The sequence below is a fragment of the Theropithecus gelada genome, chromosome 2, assembly GCF_003255815.1.
Source record: "Theropithecus gelada isolate Dixy chromosome 2, Tgel_1.0, whole genome shotgun sequence".
NCBI lineage: Eukaryota > Metazoa > Chordata > Mammalia > Primates > Cercopithecidae > Theropithecus > Theropithecus gelada.
In genome coordinates, this window is record NC_037669.1 from 33718770 (window position 1) to 33735012 (window position 16243).

Here is a 16243-nt window from a genome sequence, read left to right on the forward strand (position 1 = left end):
CTTTGATTTTAAATACTTAATATCTAAAGAAGACTTAAAACAGCCCACAGAATTAACTGATGTCCCTGTGAGCAGCAGGTTTGGGGCGTGAAGAAGGGAGTAGAATTTGAAAAGAAACTATTACCCAAAAAATAGGGGAATAAGAAAAATGTACTTGTAGCAAAGATTTTAAAACAGATTTATTGATTGTATCTGAAAAATATCAAGATAAAGTCGTTTATTTGGGCAACTACCATGTCTTAATATTTTCAATGTAAAGATTTTCCAAAGCTTGTAATCATTAATATATGGAATCAATTTAAGGAGGCAATTTTTCAATTTTGAAGTTTTTATTCCTGCAATGGATTATAGAAGTATGTTAAAATTGTACAGATTGTAGAGCAGGGACTTTTGAGTTAATGCTTATAAGCTGAAAAATTTTGTGTTTTTAAAAAAATTAAGTGTTTTTATATCTTATTTTTATCCTTATATGAAATAGACAAAGAAATGTAGGGAACATAATGGAGATGTAAACTAGAGTAAAATTCTTCCCTTCTTAAATTCATGATTCACAAGGATTAGTAGTTTTGCAGTGGAAAATGTCAGTAAATTAAACTTTAAGTATAGCTATCATGAGTTTATGAATCACTTTAATCCTGAAAAAAAAATTATTCATTTGTCCTAAGGAAAGATTTTATTAGGAGTTTATTGACTTTTCTTTAATGTTGATTGTCTGTTATAACAAATGTATTTATTGATTTATGAATGAATTTATTCTTTATACTAAATAAGTTTATTGTAAATAAATAAATTGTGAGCAATAAAAATGTTTTCCATACAATTTCTGAAGAGAATATTAAAGTTTTGCTATTCTCTTTTTCCCCTATGGGGAAATGAAAGCGACTTTGATTTTTATAAGTGTATTCATTTATATTTAGTATATACATATTATGTGTATACTATATATAAAGTAAATATTTGTGTATAAAGTGCATAATGTGTGTGTATGTACATATAAAGGCAGCTGAAATGGATATGTACCTTCATAATAACATATTTATTTTTACCTGAAACTATTGAAGTGATCTTTAGAATTATGTAATGATTTATTTACATTTGAAACTCCTCTTTCTGTATATTTCTTTGTACTTAGCTCTAGTTAATAAATTTACAACTGTGATTAGCAGTTTTTAAAAATTAATGGTGTATCATAAGTATTTTCAGATTTAAATTTTAGAAGGAAACACTTTCTTATATCAAGGTTTTAAAAATCAGTATTATTTTTCGTATTATTATTATGACTAACTTACAATAAAAATTCCAGTTTTGGATCTTAATGCTATCTGTTGAAACTGTTCTCTTGGTGATAAGCCTTTAGAAAAAATTTTTATCTGCAATATGCCACATTTTGTTTCTTTTGTGAAAAATAATTAAACTTATTTCACGGAAAATAAGTGGTATATGATATGATATAGAAGAGTTTCAGACGTGCTTGAGCAATGAAAAGCACCCAGACTTTATAAGTTTTTAGTTCTTAGTTTAATTTTTTTAATGTTTATTTAAAGGTAAAATAGAGAAGACTAATTGAATTGGAAAATACCTATAAAATTGAAAAAAGGGCATATATGTAATAATAATAGTATATACATATGGAAAAAGTTGTAAGGAAATGCATCAGAATAAGTTACTATCTCTAGATTGATGCATTAAAGAACAAATTAAAATTTATTAGTATACCTTCTGTATATTTTAATTCATAATATCAATAGATATTGCAACATATTTCTTAATTTGATATGGAAAATTAAGGCACCTAAATAATTCTTTCGTCTTAACTACTAGGATATCCTAAGTGAAAATGTTTTGTCTTATCCAGATAGCTGAGTAAGTTATTTAATTTTATAGGTGTGTGGATATATTTTTAATCTTAAGTATATAAGTGCAACAGAATTTTTAAAAGCAGAGAAAATCTCAGTGTATAACCACATTTGAAAGGGATAATTCAATACAGTGGTGAAAAAAGCACATATATATCGTAAATGTAACTGATACAACTTGCTCATCTAGAAGAAAACATAATTGATCCAATACATTGCAACATATGCAAAAACTGATTTCAGATGGATTAGAGGCTTAAATGTAAACAATAAAATATTTAAGATATTAATCTCCTAAATTTTCTTTATACATACAATCTAGATGTAGTTTTTTAAACCAAGATAGGAAACCTAAAAGTCATAAAAGTGCAGATAGATATGTGAGACTGCATAGAAATGAAGGATTCTTTAGTGGCAAAAATAAAGGACCAAAGACAAAATCAGGGGGAAAAAAAGACTTGAAATGTATGTAACAGATGAGTTAACCGTTGTAAGAACTCTTACCAATTAAGAAAAAGTTCACCCAGTAAAAATACAGATAAAACATGTCACCAGAAGTTCACAGAAGAGAAATCCAAACATTCAACAAACATAAAAGGATGTGTAACCTTACTAGTAATCAATATACTAACAATGAAATATTACTTATCTGACAAGCAAAAATTAAGTAACATGTACTGTTAGCAGGGATATGTGGAGAAGGATTATCGCATAAAATGCTAGTGGAGATGTGAAGTGCTAGAGTTTTTTCTAGTAAAGAATCAGGCAGCATGTGTTAATACTGAGAATACATGTATTTTCCACCCATCAGTCTAACTCCATGTAATCTTTTCCTTAGAAATAAAAGCACCAGTAAGAGTTTACATGAGTGTTAGTTGCAACACTGTTTCAGTGTTTCAATGTTTCAATGTTAGTAGTAGCAAAAAACTTGGAAACAAAGAGAATGCCTGTTAATAGAGGTATTGTTATATAAATTATGGCCTAGACATTTTATGGAATGTCCTGACGTGATTAAATGGTAGGAGTTAAATCTACTGGTGATTAGAAAGGGTTTCCAAGTACATTCTGAAAGAATTTCTATCATGTATCTTTTCTTTTTTTTTTCTGAGATAGGCTCTTGCTCTGTCACCCACATTGGAGTGCACTGGTGCTGTCTTGGCTGACTGCAACTTCCTCCTCCTAGGTTTAAGTGATCCTCCCGCCTCAGCTTCCAGAGTAGCTGGGGCTACAGGTGTGCACTACCACACCTGGCTAATTTTTCGTATTTTTGGTAGAGACAGAGTTTCACCTTATTGCCCAGGCTGTCTGTCATGTATCTTAAGAAAAAAAAAAAATTACAAAGTACAGAGAAACATTTGTAATGATGTCTCATTTTTTATAAAACCAGTTGAAAAACACCATGAGTTTTGTATATTTTTACCTGGTTGTCACCATTGAAAAGAGGAAATAAACAGAAAAAGGAAAGAGAATATCCATGGTAACATATTTATATAAAACTACATGTTTGTACATGTCTGTGTATAAAATGGATTATAGGAGACAATGGGCACTAAGGTGATTTACTTTCTTCCCTGCACTTTACATTATATGTTTTTATTTTTACAGTGGACATGAAGTGTTTCTGTAATTAGGAGAAACAGGCTGGGCATGGTGGCTCACGCCTGTAATCTCAGTACTTTGGGAGGCTGAGATGGGTAGATCACTTGAGCCCAGGAGTTGGAGACCATCCTGGGCAACATGGCAAGACCCCCTCTCTACTAATAAAAAATAAAAAATTAGTTGGGCATGGTGGCACGTACCTGCCTGTAGTCCCAGCTACTCAAGAGGCTGAGGTGGAAGGATCACTTGAGCCCGGTAGTTCAAGGTTTCAGTGAACTGTGAATGTTCCACTGCGCTCCAGCCTGGGCATCAGAGTGACACCCTGTCTCTAAAGTAAAAAAAAAGAAAAAAAAAAAAGAAGAAAGAAAAATGTACCACAAAATGATAGGAATTACTAGATAGGATTACAAATTGGCATGTTATTTTTGGTATGGATAGTCAGTGCTCTAGACACACTTTCTGCCTTAGAGATGTAGAGCACATTGCACAAGTGTGGGATCTGTCACCTGACTTAATCATATGGCAGAATCATAAGAAAAGTCCCTATTTGGGTTTTGGCATATAAACTGGATCACAAGATTAACTTGCCTTAAGAAAACTCTAAGCAAGAACTTCTTTAAAGAAGCAAAATAGAAAGTATTTATAATTGTTTAATACTTGATTTCTGTCCTTTTAAAAGTATCTGAATAGAATACGTCATTCAAAGCCTTGGTAGAAAATAGCAGATGCATGCTTAAAGTAGCTGTATTTTTTTCTCACGTTGGTATTTCTTCCCCTTTTCATTACCAGTTTTATTAATTGCATATATGTGCTTTAATGTAAGCTGTCCAAAGTCTTTTTTACAAGAGTTGGGATATATGTAAATAAAAATAATTTTAGAGTAGTATTAACATGGCAAAGAAATGAAGGACACCAGACTATGTGAGTCAAATCCTGGCTCTGCTTCCTAGTGGTGTTACTTTGGGAGGGTTACTTGTGTCTTTTTGCATTGCATTTTTCTCAACTTTAAGGATAATAAGAGTATTTAACTTCATTGGATGTTGTGAATAATATAAGAGAAGTGATTGGAATAATAACTGGCACATAAAAGCCATATATATATTTGCCGGCTGGATGCAATGGCTCACACCTGTAATCCCAGCACTTTGGGAGGGCGTTGCAGGCGGATTACTTGAGCCCAGGAATTGAAGAGCAGCCTGGGCAACATGGCCAAACCATGTCTGTACAAAAAATAAAAAAAATTAGCCAGGCATGGTGGTGCACACTTCTAGTCCCAGCTACTCGGGAGGCTGAGGTGGGAGGATTGCTTAAGCCTGGGAGGCAAAGGTTGCAGTGAGCTGAGATCGTGCCACTGGGTGACAGAACCAGACCCTGTCTCAGAAAAATATATATATTAGAATAATATAAATATGTGCTATTATTTGCTCAATTAGGTATAATTTATAATAGTTTTTCTTGCCTCAATTGTTTTAACATTCATTGACTCATCCAATATTTTTAATTCAGTAGAATGGGTAATACATGTACAAATATGGTAAAATTTATATATTCATACAAGTGTGTTTTTTCTCCCCTCATCCTTATTCTTTTCTTCTGCCATATATTTATCCACAAATGGTAGCACCTCTTCATATTATTCTGGACCTTACATTTTTCACTTAAGAGTATTACCTTGGAGATCTTTTTACATTGATACAGTTAAAGCTGCCTCCTCCTTTTTAATGATAGTTTAGTATTCAATTGTATTAATATACCCTCATCATCATGTAACATTTATTGAGCGCTTACTCCTGATCCAGATGCTTTCTTAATACTTTAGTTTTATTAACTCATGGAAGCCTCATAGCAACCTATGAGATAGGCACTATTTTTCCATATTTAACAAATGAGGAAAACTAGGCATAGGATGATTAAATGTCCAACAGTCACATGGCTCATAAGTGGTAGGGCTCAGGATTAGAGCGCAGGGAGTCACTTTCCAGGGATTGCTGCCGTAATACCACTAAACATGTAGCCTGTCATAATATTACAAGGTATTTAACCAGCCTTCATATTAATGAATATTCCAATCTTTTGCTTAAGAAACAGTACTATAGTTAATATTTTGTTAATAGAACATTTTGTACACCTACAGTAAATTCCTAGAAATGGACTAGCCATGTCAAAGGTAAGTACAATTTGAATTTTGGTGGGCACTGCCAAATTGCTTTCCAATTTAGGGATGTTCAGAAGTTCACCTTTGTCCTTAGTAATTTGCCAAAACCTGCCATTTAGCTAGAGTCTTTGAAAGGTGTGCTTTTAACATTTCTAGCATCCCTGAATTGTGTGTGATCTACCATCATGTAATAGCTTAAGTTACTGTCATATGGAATTAACATAACAATGTCAGTATGAGAAAAAGGTGTGACCTTTGGACTTACTACTTTCAAATAATAGTAAATATTTTAGATATAACTTGAAATGCTCCTTAATGTGATTTATACACTGAAATTCTATCAATCGAAGTTTGAATAGATACTGTTGAAAGAGTAAAATGCTATAATTGTTAATAATTGTGAAAGATGCTGATTTTATGTACCAAGGCAATTATGTAAGAGTGTTCAAATAGTTAAATAGTGAATCAGATTGCATTTGAACATTTAAGAGTGTGATAGCTAGCTAAATATAGGAATAACTGTGTCCTTTCTTGTGAAAAGTGAGTTTTTGATAATCTGTGAGTCCTCGCCTTAGGTAATGCAAAATTAGGTAGTGAGGAGCTTTATTTAGATGAGTTATAAAATCCGCAAATTATTTTGAGTATAACACACTTGGGTTCAGTGCCCAATATTTCACTTGTTCAAGAAAGGAAAAAATATCTCTTATTGCGAATCTAAGAAGCAGGTTGACTGACACCAAACTCTTCAATGTGATCCAAAACAGACACTTAAAATACAGAATTTTCTCAGGTCCCAACCTAGTATACCTGCAGTGCCTGAATGTGCCACTGTAGTACCTGGTTATTGTACAATGGGGTGTGTGTGTGTGTTTGTGTGTGTGTGTGTGTGTGTGTTTTAAATATGACCTCATTCTCCCTCAGATACTCTACTGGGGATAGGGACAGCTTGGAAAGTAGCTGTAAATAGAGAAACAGGCTGTCAGAAAAAGTTCTTTATTGTGAGCAAATTCTACCTCACAGTAGTATAAAGCAACAGAAAATGACTTTCCCTATACCTCCGCCCTACAAGTGAGCCATTGAGCCATATCAACTTTGATGTCCAAATTATTAGAGGTTAATCTGAGTCTTGGACAACAAACCCTTCTATGCCTCATGGCACGAAAGTATATTCAAGATGGAGTTAGTATTTTCCTAAGTTCTCATTCAAGATATTATAAGCTGATAGGCCATTAGCCCCGTTCTGAAAATATAGATGCATAAAGTACTTAAGAGGCATATCTGACTTCTATACTCCTGAGCTATTAAGTGACTGGAAATTCCCAGAATTAGCTAAACTTAGCAGGACCAGAGGGTGCCCACACAACCTTATCCAGAGCCACATATATTCATTCTAAATAGACAGACAAAAAACTGGTTTGGTTAAGTTTTCATCTGTTCCCCCTATGCTGTTTCTAGGGTTAAAATTATCTTAACAAATTTGCATAGGCCAAATAGTCCTTTAGAAATACTCTATTAGTCGACTGGGCCCAGTGGCTCACGCCTGTAATCCCAGCACTTTGGGAGGCCAAGGTGGGCGGATCACAAAGTCAAGAGATTGAGACCATCCTAGCCAACATGGTGAAACCCCGTCTTTACTAAATATACAAAAATTAGCTGAGCATGGTGGTGTGTGCCTGTAGTCCCAGCTACTCAGGAGGCTGAGGGAGGAGAATGACTTGAACCCGGGAGATGGAGGTTGCAGTGAGCTGAGATCACACCCACTGCACTCCAGCCTGGCGATAGAGTGAGATTCTCTCAAAAAAAGAAAAAAGAAATATTCTATTAGTCAACAAATAAAAGCAAAAGTGAGTATGTGTTCTGTGGAAGCATGCCTTTATAGGAGTCATGCTGGCAATAACTTGTGCTTTTTTAAAAATAATTTTATTGAGATATAATTGACATCTGCACATAAAGTATACAGTTGGATAAGTTTTAATATATGTATATACACATGAAGCCAACACTATAATCAATATAGTGAACATATCCATCACACCCAAAAGAAGTTTCCCTGTGCCTCATTTTAATCCTGTCCTTCCATACTTCCTCACCTCCCATCCTTAGCCATCCACTGATCTATTTTCTATCATTATAGGTTAATTTGCATTACATGTATTGATAATTCATTTTTTCCTTGCTGACTATTATTCCATTTTATGGATATACCATAGTTTCTTTATGCATTCACCCATTGATTTGTGTTGTCTTTCCACTTTTTCGCCATTATGAATAAAGCTCCTGTGAACATTCATATAAGTCTTTGGACATAAGCTTTGTCATGGGGAAATAGCAAGGAGTAGAATGGCTGAACCATATGGTACGTGTAAGTTTAACTTTCTAAGAAACTGCCAAAATGTTTTCCAAAGTGGTTGTACCATTTTACAGTTCTCCTAGCAATATGTGAGAGTGTTAGTTGTTCTACATCCTTACCAACACTTCCTTTGTCAGTCTTTTAAACTTTTAGCCATTCTGATAGCTGTGGAATGGCATTTCATTGTGGTTTTAACTTGCATTTTCCTAGTGACTAATGAGCTTGAGCATCTTTTCATGTACTTTGCCATTTATCTTCTTTGGTTAAGTGAATGTTCAAATCTTTTGCCTATTTTAATTGAGTTTTCCTATTATTGAGTTTTGATATTTGTGGATTCTGGATATAAGTTCTTTGTCAGGATTATGTCTGTAAATATTTTCTCCCAGTCTTTACCTTGTCTTTTTGTTCTAACAATGTTTTTTGATGAGCAGAGATTTTAAATTTTCATGAAGTCCAGTTTACCATTTTATTCTTTTGTGGATGGTGCTTTTAGTGTTATGTCAAATCCAAGGTCACAAAGGAAGTTTTATAGTTTAAGTTTTACATTTAGGTCTACCATCCATTTTTAGATTTTTGTATATAGTTATGGGTTTGTTTGTTTTTTCATTTATGTATACATTGGTTTTACCACCACTTGTTGAAAAGACAATATGCTTTCTCCACTGAATTGCCTTTGCACTTTGTCAAAAGCCAGTTGTCCATATATGTGTTGGAGTAGAGCCTTTTTGAGCTAATAAATTTTGTAAAATTTTAAATAATAATAACAGGCAGATTAATAGAGATTAAATTTTATCTATTCATTATAGAATTATATGTGTTTTACTGTTCACAAGATTGAACAAAATGACCATTAAAATTATTAATAAAATTATAACTTAAAGTTAATAAATTGAATCAAATTTATTATTTTCTTAATATTTAAGAATATTTGACAATAATTTTTGATCTTAGAAGGTCATTCTGTGATGGTAATATTTGGATTCAGCTTTGACCTCAAGTGAATATTTTAAAAATCTTGGCCATCAAGCATTAGGCCAAAATGTGTATTCAGCGTACTTTGAAAGGGTTTTATCAGTTTTCACTTAACGATGAGAGTTTCTATTTCCCCTCACACCCTTGCTGGTACTGTCACTGAGCAACATTTAGTAATTGCCTATTATGTGGCAAGGTACTTTACTGGATAATTGGAGTGCTCAATAAACAAAGCAGAGGTGGTCCCTGTTTTTCTAGCATTTACAGTCTGGAAGTGAAGACAGACATTGAACAGCTTCTTTCACATTTTTTAATCACAAGAGTAGTAAGTACTACTAAGGAGCAATATTAAAGACCTTGAGCACATACCAGGGAGCAGGCAGTTAATTTCTTAGTAAACCATACTATTTAAAACCTCTCGTCTCCCCACAACTAATTTAGTTAAATAAACCCTGGTTGTTAATCATAGTATACTAGGTAAACTGTTAGAAACACAGATTTCTTGTCCTCTGAATTGAGAATGTCTGGACTTTTGACTGTAGTCATTATTGAAATCCACATTGTGAGGTGTTTTTTCACCTATCTTAGGCAGTATTCTTTTCCTCTTTTATCCTTTGTGCTTTAGGATATATTTTTATTGCAGAGATTTTATGAATTCCTGAATTAAATGTGAACCTATTTGTATGACACTCTCTTGTAAACATTGGGTTAATATACCTGAGCACAGTTTGTGAACCTTTGTCCTCTTCTATTCCAGCCATTAAATAAATGACAGGATGGATTCTTTTAAATGTAGACATCATCTTTTCTTTTCTTTTCTTTTTTTTTTGAGACAGGGTCTCACTATGTTGTCCAAGCTCGTCTTGAACTGCTGGGCTCAAGCGCGATCCTCCCGCTTCAGCCTCCCAAGTAGCTGAGAATACAGGTGTGAGCCACCGTACCTGGACAGCATCATTTTATAATATAAGTGTAATAGCAGTTTTAGTACAACAGTTTTAGTTTTGATGCTGTCTCTTTTTTGTTCCTTGTATGTGCATCAGTCTCAAATGCCTACATTGCTTATATTTGGCTAGTTTAGCTGCTCATGATTTTTTTTTTTTTTTTGGCAAAGCCATCAAAATTTGCTCAGTAACAAGAGTAATATGGTAATTGTAAAGTTTTAAAAATAAGTTTTAGCTGGGCGTGGTGGCTCACACGTGTAATCTCAGCACTTTGGGAGGCCGAGGCGGGTAGATCACCTGAGGTTGGGAGTTCAAGACCAGCCTGACCAACATGAAGAAACCTCGACTCTACTAAAAATACAAAATTAGCTAGGCATGGAGGTACATGCCTGTAATCCCAGCTACTCTGGAGGCTGAGGCAGGAGAATCGCTTGAACCCGGGAGGTGGAGGTTGCAGTGAGCCGAGATTGCGCCATTGCACTCCAGCCTGGGCAACAAGAGCAAAACTCCGTCTCAAAAAAAAGAAAAATAAAGTTTGTAAGTATTTTAAGCAATTACCTTTTTAAAGTAGTTATACAGTTTCTAGTTTGACTTCTTTTGAAGGTGATACTTTTCCTGCATGATTGCCTGAATTTTAAAAAAAATTGGTAAAGTCGGCTGGGCGCGGTGGCTCATGCCTGTAATCCCAGCACTTTCGGAGGCCGAAGCGGGTGGATCACCTGAGGTCAGGAGTTCGAGACAAGCCTGGCCAACATGGAGAAACCTCGTCTCTACTAAAAATACAAAATTAGCCGGGCGTAGTGGCGCATGCCTGTAATCCCAGCTACTTGGGAGGCTGAGGCAAGAGAATCGCATGAACCTGGGACATGGAGGTTGCAGTGAGTTGAGATCACACCATTGCATTCCATCCTGGGTAACAAGAATGAAACTCTGTCTCAAAAAAAAAAAAAAGAAAAAAATTGGTAAAGTCATTTCATAGGCAGTTAATCTGACAAAAGCCTATCCAAAAGCCAGTCATTGCAATGCTAATACGCCATGAAGGTTGATGATTCCAGAAGAGAATTTGCTGATGACAGCTCTTGGCACTATGAACTTGGAATTGTAGACTATTTAACATAAGAAATTTCATTATTATTTTTAAGTACATTTTGTGTGGGGGGAATACTATAGGATTTCAGATAATTTAATACTACATTTTGTTGTCATTATTGGATTTTAAAGGTTTTTCTAATATTGCAGTATAACAGTAAACACATATATAAATAAGTCCTTATCCACATGCCAAATATATTCCCAGAAATACAATTTTTGGATCAAAAGGCTTGAACATCTTTAAGGACTCAGTTGCATATTACCAATTTTTTCCCCACATTTCCTAGAAAATAATAAATCCAAATTAACCTTTTCTTGATGGTTATGGGTCATTCTTATTACCATTAGTCAATTCACATCTCTTTCCTTTTCAACTTCCATTTATTTTATTTTATTTATTTTTTATTTATTTTTTTGAGATGAAGTCTCGCTCAGTCTCCAGGCTGGAGTGCAGTGGCACAGTCTTGGCTCACTGCAACCTCTGCCTCCCGGGTTCACCATTCCTCTGCCTCAGCCTCCCGAGTAGCTGGGACTACAGGCACCCACCATCACGCCTGGCTAATTTTTTTGTATTTTTGGTAGAGACGGGGTTTCGCCGTGTTAGCCAGGATGGTCTCGATCTCCTGACCTCTTGATCCGCCTGCCTCAGCCTCCCAAAGTGCTGGGATTACAGGCGTGAGCCACTGCACCCAGCCCTTCCATTTATTCTTATAGAGTAATCTTTAATGGTTTGCTGCTTTAAATCTGCAGTGGTCCAAAGTATTAGATAATAATTTTTAATTGTGCATAAATTGAGCCCTAAGACTGTATGAAGGTCTTTTGCCATGTGCAGAAGCTTTAAGACTGTCATTATACCAGTTCAGAGATCTTTTGTTCTCCTGTTTCTTAGGTCTTCACTTTATTTCTATTGAAGGTGGCAAGTTTGACTTCTCGTGTATATAAATATTGTACTGTAATTAGTTCTAATACCATATTTTGTTGTTTGTAGGACATTTTTCTCCCATATTTTTAACAGCTCTGAAATTAGTGCCTGTCCTGCAATTTCTGGAATGCCATAATTTGTCAGGTTTTTTTCCTTAGTAGTACATCAAATAAAGGAGTTTATTAAAATTGATATTAGATTAGGTGAAATATGGTATTAACTTCTAAATAGGGGTCTGTGTGTTCGTAAGAATTGCTTTTGTGAGACATCAGCATGGATTCTTTGGTAGTTGCCTTGCCTTGTCTTTACCTAGTCAGTAAGTTAAAATGAATTAAAGTGTCAGGGTGCAGTGGCTTACACCTGTAATCCCAGCACTTTGGGAGGCTGAAGCGGGAGGATCACTTGAGCCCAGGAGTTCAAGAGCAGCCTGGGTAACAGAGTGAGACTTCATCTTTACATAAAAATCAAAAAGTTAGCTGGCGTGGTAGTACATGCCTGTGGTCCCAGCAAGGGAGGCTGAGGCAGGAGGATTGCTTCAACCCAAGAGATTGAGGTTACAGTGAGCCTTGATTGCACCACTGTACTCCTGCCTGTGGGACAGCGCAAGACCTCGTCTCAAAAAAAAAAGAAAAAAAAAGAAAAAGTGTGTTAGCAAAATGTTAAAAACAGCTCAAAATAGGAAGCAGTCTTGTTATGCAATAGAGAGTTACTGTTGTTAGATAAAGTATGGTATCTATTTAATGGAATGGTATACAGTTTAAGATGACACAAAGACTGTGTAGCACATAGAAAAATTGAAGTAAAATAATTGTATTCTAGTATTGATTACAATTATGTAAAAAAATTGTGGGGAAATAAGTCAATCATATTCAAGTGGTGAGACCTTTCATTAGGTATTTTTAAAATTATAAGCATATTGCTTCTGAAAGCAGATTTTAAAGAAAGATGTGTAACAAATGCTTTCTTTACTATTTATATTGTTGGCTGTCTTCTTGGCTGTTTACATCATAGGTAAGTTAAGCTTTAAATCGATAGGATCTTCTTTGGTGTCTTGTTTTTTCTTTGTAACCTGAAACCAGGAAAATTTCCTAAAAATTCAAATGTGGGATATTAAGGTGAGCTTTACAATTACTTTTCTCCCTTTAGTTTATCAAGTTTAAGAAATAAAAAAAATAAGGCCCGGCACGGTAGCTCATGCCTGTAATCCCAGCACTGTAATTATGCCTATAATCCTAGCTCATGCCTGTAATCCCAGCACGAAGGTGGGGGGATCACTTGAGCCCTGGAGGTGGAGGTTGCAGTGAGCTGAGATTGCATCACTGTACTTCAGCAGAGGTGATAGAGCCAGACCCAAATCATGTCTTAATTAAAACAAAAAAAAAAGCAGGAATTTCTTACCCTAATTCTGTTTCAGGTAGCTTCGTTGTTCTGAACTTAAAATAATTGACCAGAAATTTCCCACTACTGTTCTCTATTTTTAGTAGTAGCAAAGTTGTATTGAGTCTGTGGGCATCAATATTGTGATTATCCTCAAATATGCCCATTTTCCTCTTAGATATGTCCATTTACTTTGTAGTCACATTGATGTTTTATCTTTTTTTTGGCTAATATTGTCAGTTATGTTTGTGTTATAAAGCTAGGTATTAGCAAAATACAGCGTTACGTTTTTAAAAAATCTTAGTTCTATAAGAGATGGGGCCAGGTGCAATGGCTCATCCAGCACTTTGGGAGCCCGAGGTGGGCAGATCCCCTGAGGTTAGGAGTTCAAGACCAACCTGACCAACGTGGTGAAACCCCGTCTCTACTAAAAATACAAAATTAGCCAGGCATGGTGGTGCATGCATGTAATCCCAGCTACTTGGGAGGCTGAGGCAGGAAGAATAGCTTAAAACCGGGAGGTGGAGGTTGTAGTGAGCCGAGACGGCGCCTTTGCACTCCAGCCTGGGCAACAAGAGCAAAACTCCATCTCAAAAAAAAAAAAAAAGAGAGAGAGAAAGATGGGTGGCCAGACGTGGCTCAGCCTGTTATCCCAGCACTTTGGGAGGCCGAGGTGGGCAGATTACCTGAGATCAGGAGTTTGAGACCAGCTTGGCCAACTTGGTGAAATCCCATCTGTACTGAAAATACAAAAAAAAAAAAAAGGTAGACAGGTGTGGTGTCATGCACCTGTAATCCTAGCTGCTCGAGAGACTGAGACAGGAGAATCGCATGAACCCAGGAGGCGGAGGTTGCAGTGAGCCAAGATCGCACCACTGCACTCCAGCCTGGGTGATAGAGCAAGACTCCATCTCGGAAAAAAAGGAGATGGGTAATTTAGGAACAGTCAATTCTTGTTCTACTAATTACTCCTTAGTTTGTGAATGACCCATTATGTCACCTTTTTTTCATCTTCTCCCTTTTGCCTGCATCTTATCCATTGTCATTCTAACATAGGGTCAGTAAGTAATACAAAAAAAGTCTTTAGTTTGATTGCTATAACAAATAGCCATAGACTATGTGACTTAAACAGCAACATTTCTCATGGTCTAGAGTGTGGGAAGTCTGAGGTCAGGGTGCCTATAGATCCTGTGTCTGGTCAGAGCCTGCTTCCTTCTGGCTTGTAGATGGATATCTTCTTGTATCCTCACATGGTAGAGAGCAGAGATCATCTCTCCCTTTCTCTCTCTGTCTCTTTTTTTTTTTTTTTTTTGCTTCCCTTGAGACAGAGTCTCACTCTTGTCACCCAGGCTGGAGTGCAGCAGTGCGATCATGGCTCAGTGCAGCCTCAACCTCCCAGGCTCAAGCAGTCCTCCACTTCAACCTCCTGAGTAGCTGGAACTGTGGGTGCACACCACCACGCCCTGCTAATTTTTAAATTTTTTTGTAGGGACAAGGTCTCACTATGTTACCTATTCTGTTCTTGAACACCTGGACTCATGCAATCCTCCTGCCTCAGCCTCCCAAAGTGCTGAGATTACAGGCATGAGCCACTGCATCCAGCTCAGAGATCATCTTTAGAGGGGCACTAATCCCATTCATGAGGGCTCCACCTTCATGACCTAATTATGTCCCAAAGGCCCCACTTCCTAATACCATCACGTTGAGGGTTGGAATTAAAATGTGAATTTTGGGTGGACACACTTAGTCCATGACACATGGCTTTCTTTTCTAAAAAATGGTATAGTTGGTGCAAAAGTAATTGCAGTTTTTGCCATTGCTTTTGATGGCAAAGTGGCAATTACTTTTGCACCAACCTAATAGCTAAAGGTGAAAACTGTCTAAATAAGGTCTTTTGAATTATTTATTAAATGCCTAGGTGTTGTGATCAGACTAAATCTGGTCATCATCAGTCTTTAGTTCTGTCCCCTATTTCTGAATTAAATAATACCTATTTCATAGGACTATTGTTAAGAGTTAAAGAGATGTTTGCTTTTTTAACATAAAGCCTGGAGTGTGATATGTACTTAACAAATAGTAGTTGATGTTATGTCTTTTTTTTTTTTTTTTTTTTTTTTGAGACGGAGTCTTGCTCTGGTGCCCAGGCTGGAGTGCAGTGGCGTGATCTTGGCTCATTGCAACCTCAGCTTCCTGGGTTCAAGCAATTCTCCTGCTTCAGCCCCCCGAGTAGCGGGGATTACAGGCACATGCCCAACTAATTTTTGTATTTTTAGTAGAGACCAGGTTTTGTCATGTTGGCCAAACTGATCTCCAACTCCTGACCTCATCCACCTGCCTCAGCCTCCCAAAGTGCTCGGATTACAGGTGTAAGCCACTACGCCCAGCCTGATGTTATCTCTTTTTAGTTTCAGAACATTTTACTGAGTTACTGCTGTATAAGACACTATGCCATATGAAAGGGAGGAAGTAGGAAAATGATATAATATGCACCTTGAGGGCAGGGATACTTGAATCTGTACATCAGTTTTACCATTGACCATAGGCTTCTAGCCTATACATTGATACTGTGGAACTTGTACACTCAGTACAGTATTTTGTTAGTTTCACCTAATATCACACAATTTTATTTAAAAAAATTTGAAGGGAAAGGAATCTACTTCTTTTTTTTTTTTGAGATGGAGTCTTGCTCTGTTGCCCAGGCTAGAGTACAGTGGCGCAATCTCAGCTCCCTGCAACCTCCACCTCCTCTCTGCCTCAGCTTCCTGAGTAGCTGGGGTTACAGGTGCCTGCCACCACACCCAGCTAATTTTTTTGTATTTGTAGTAGAGACAGGGTTTCACCGTCTTGGCCAGGCAGGTCTTGAACTCCTGATCTCGTAATTCACCCACCTTTGCCTCCCAAAGTGCTGGGATTACAGATGTGAGCCACCGTGCCTGGCTGGAAAGGAATCTATTTCTAAAAGTGACATAAAAATCATTT

The 16243-nt window shown here is 36.3% G+C and overlaps 1 protein-coding gene across 4 annotated transcripts in view; it reads left to right on the plus strand.

The window, feature by feature from the left end:
• ATP6V1A (ATPase H+ transporting V1 subunit A) overlaps positions 1–16243 on the plus strand; it is a 61795-nt gene that overhangs the window by 3702 nt on the left and 41850 nt on the right. The window lies entirely within an intron of this gene.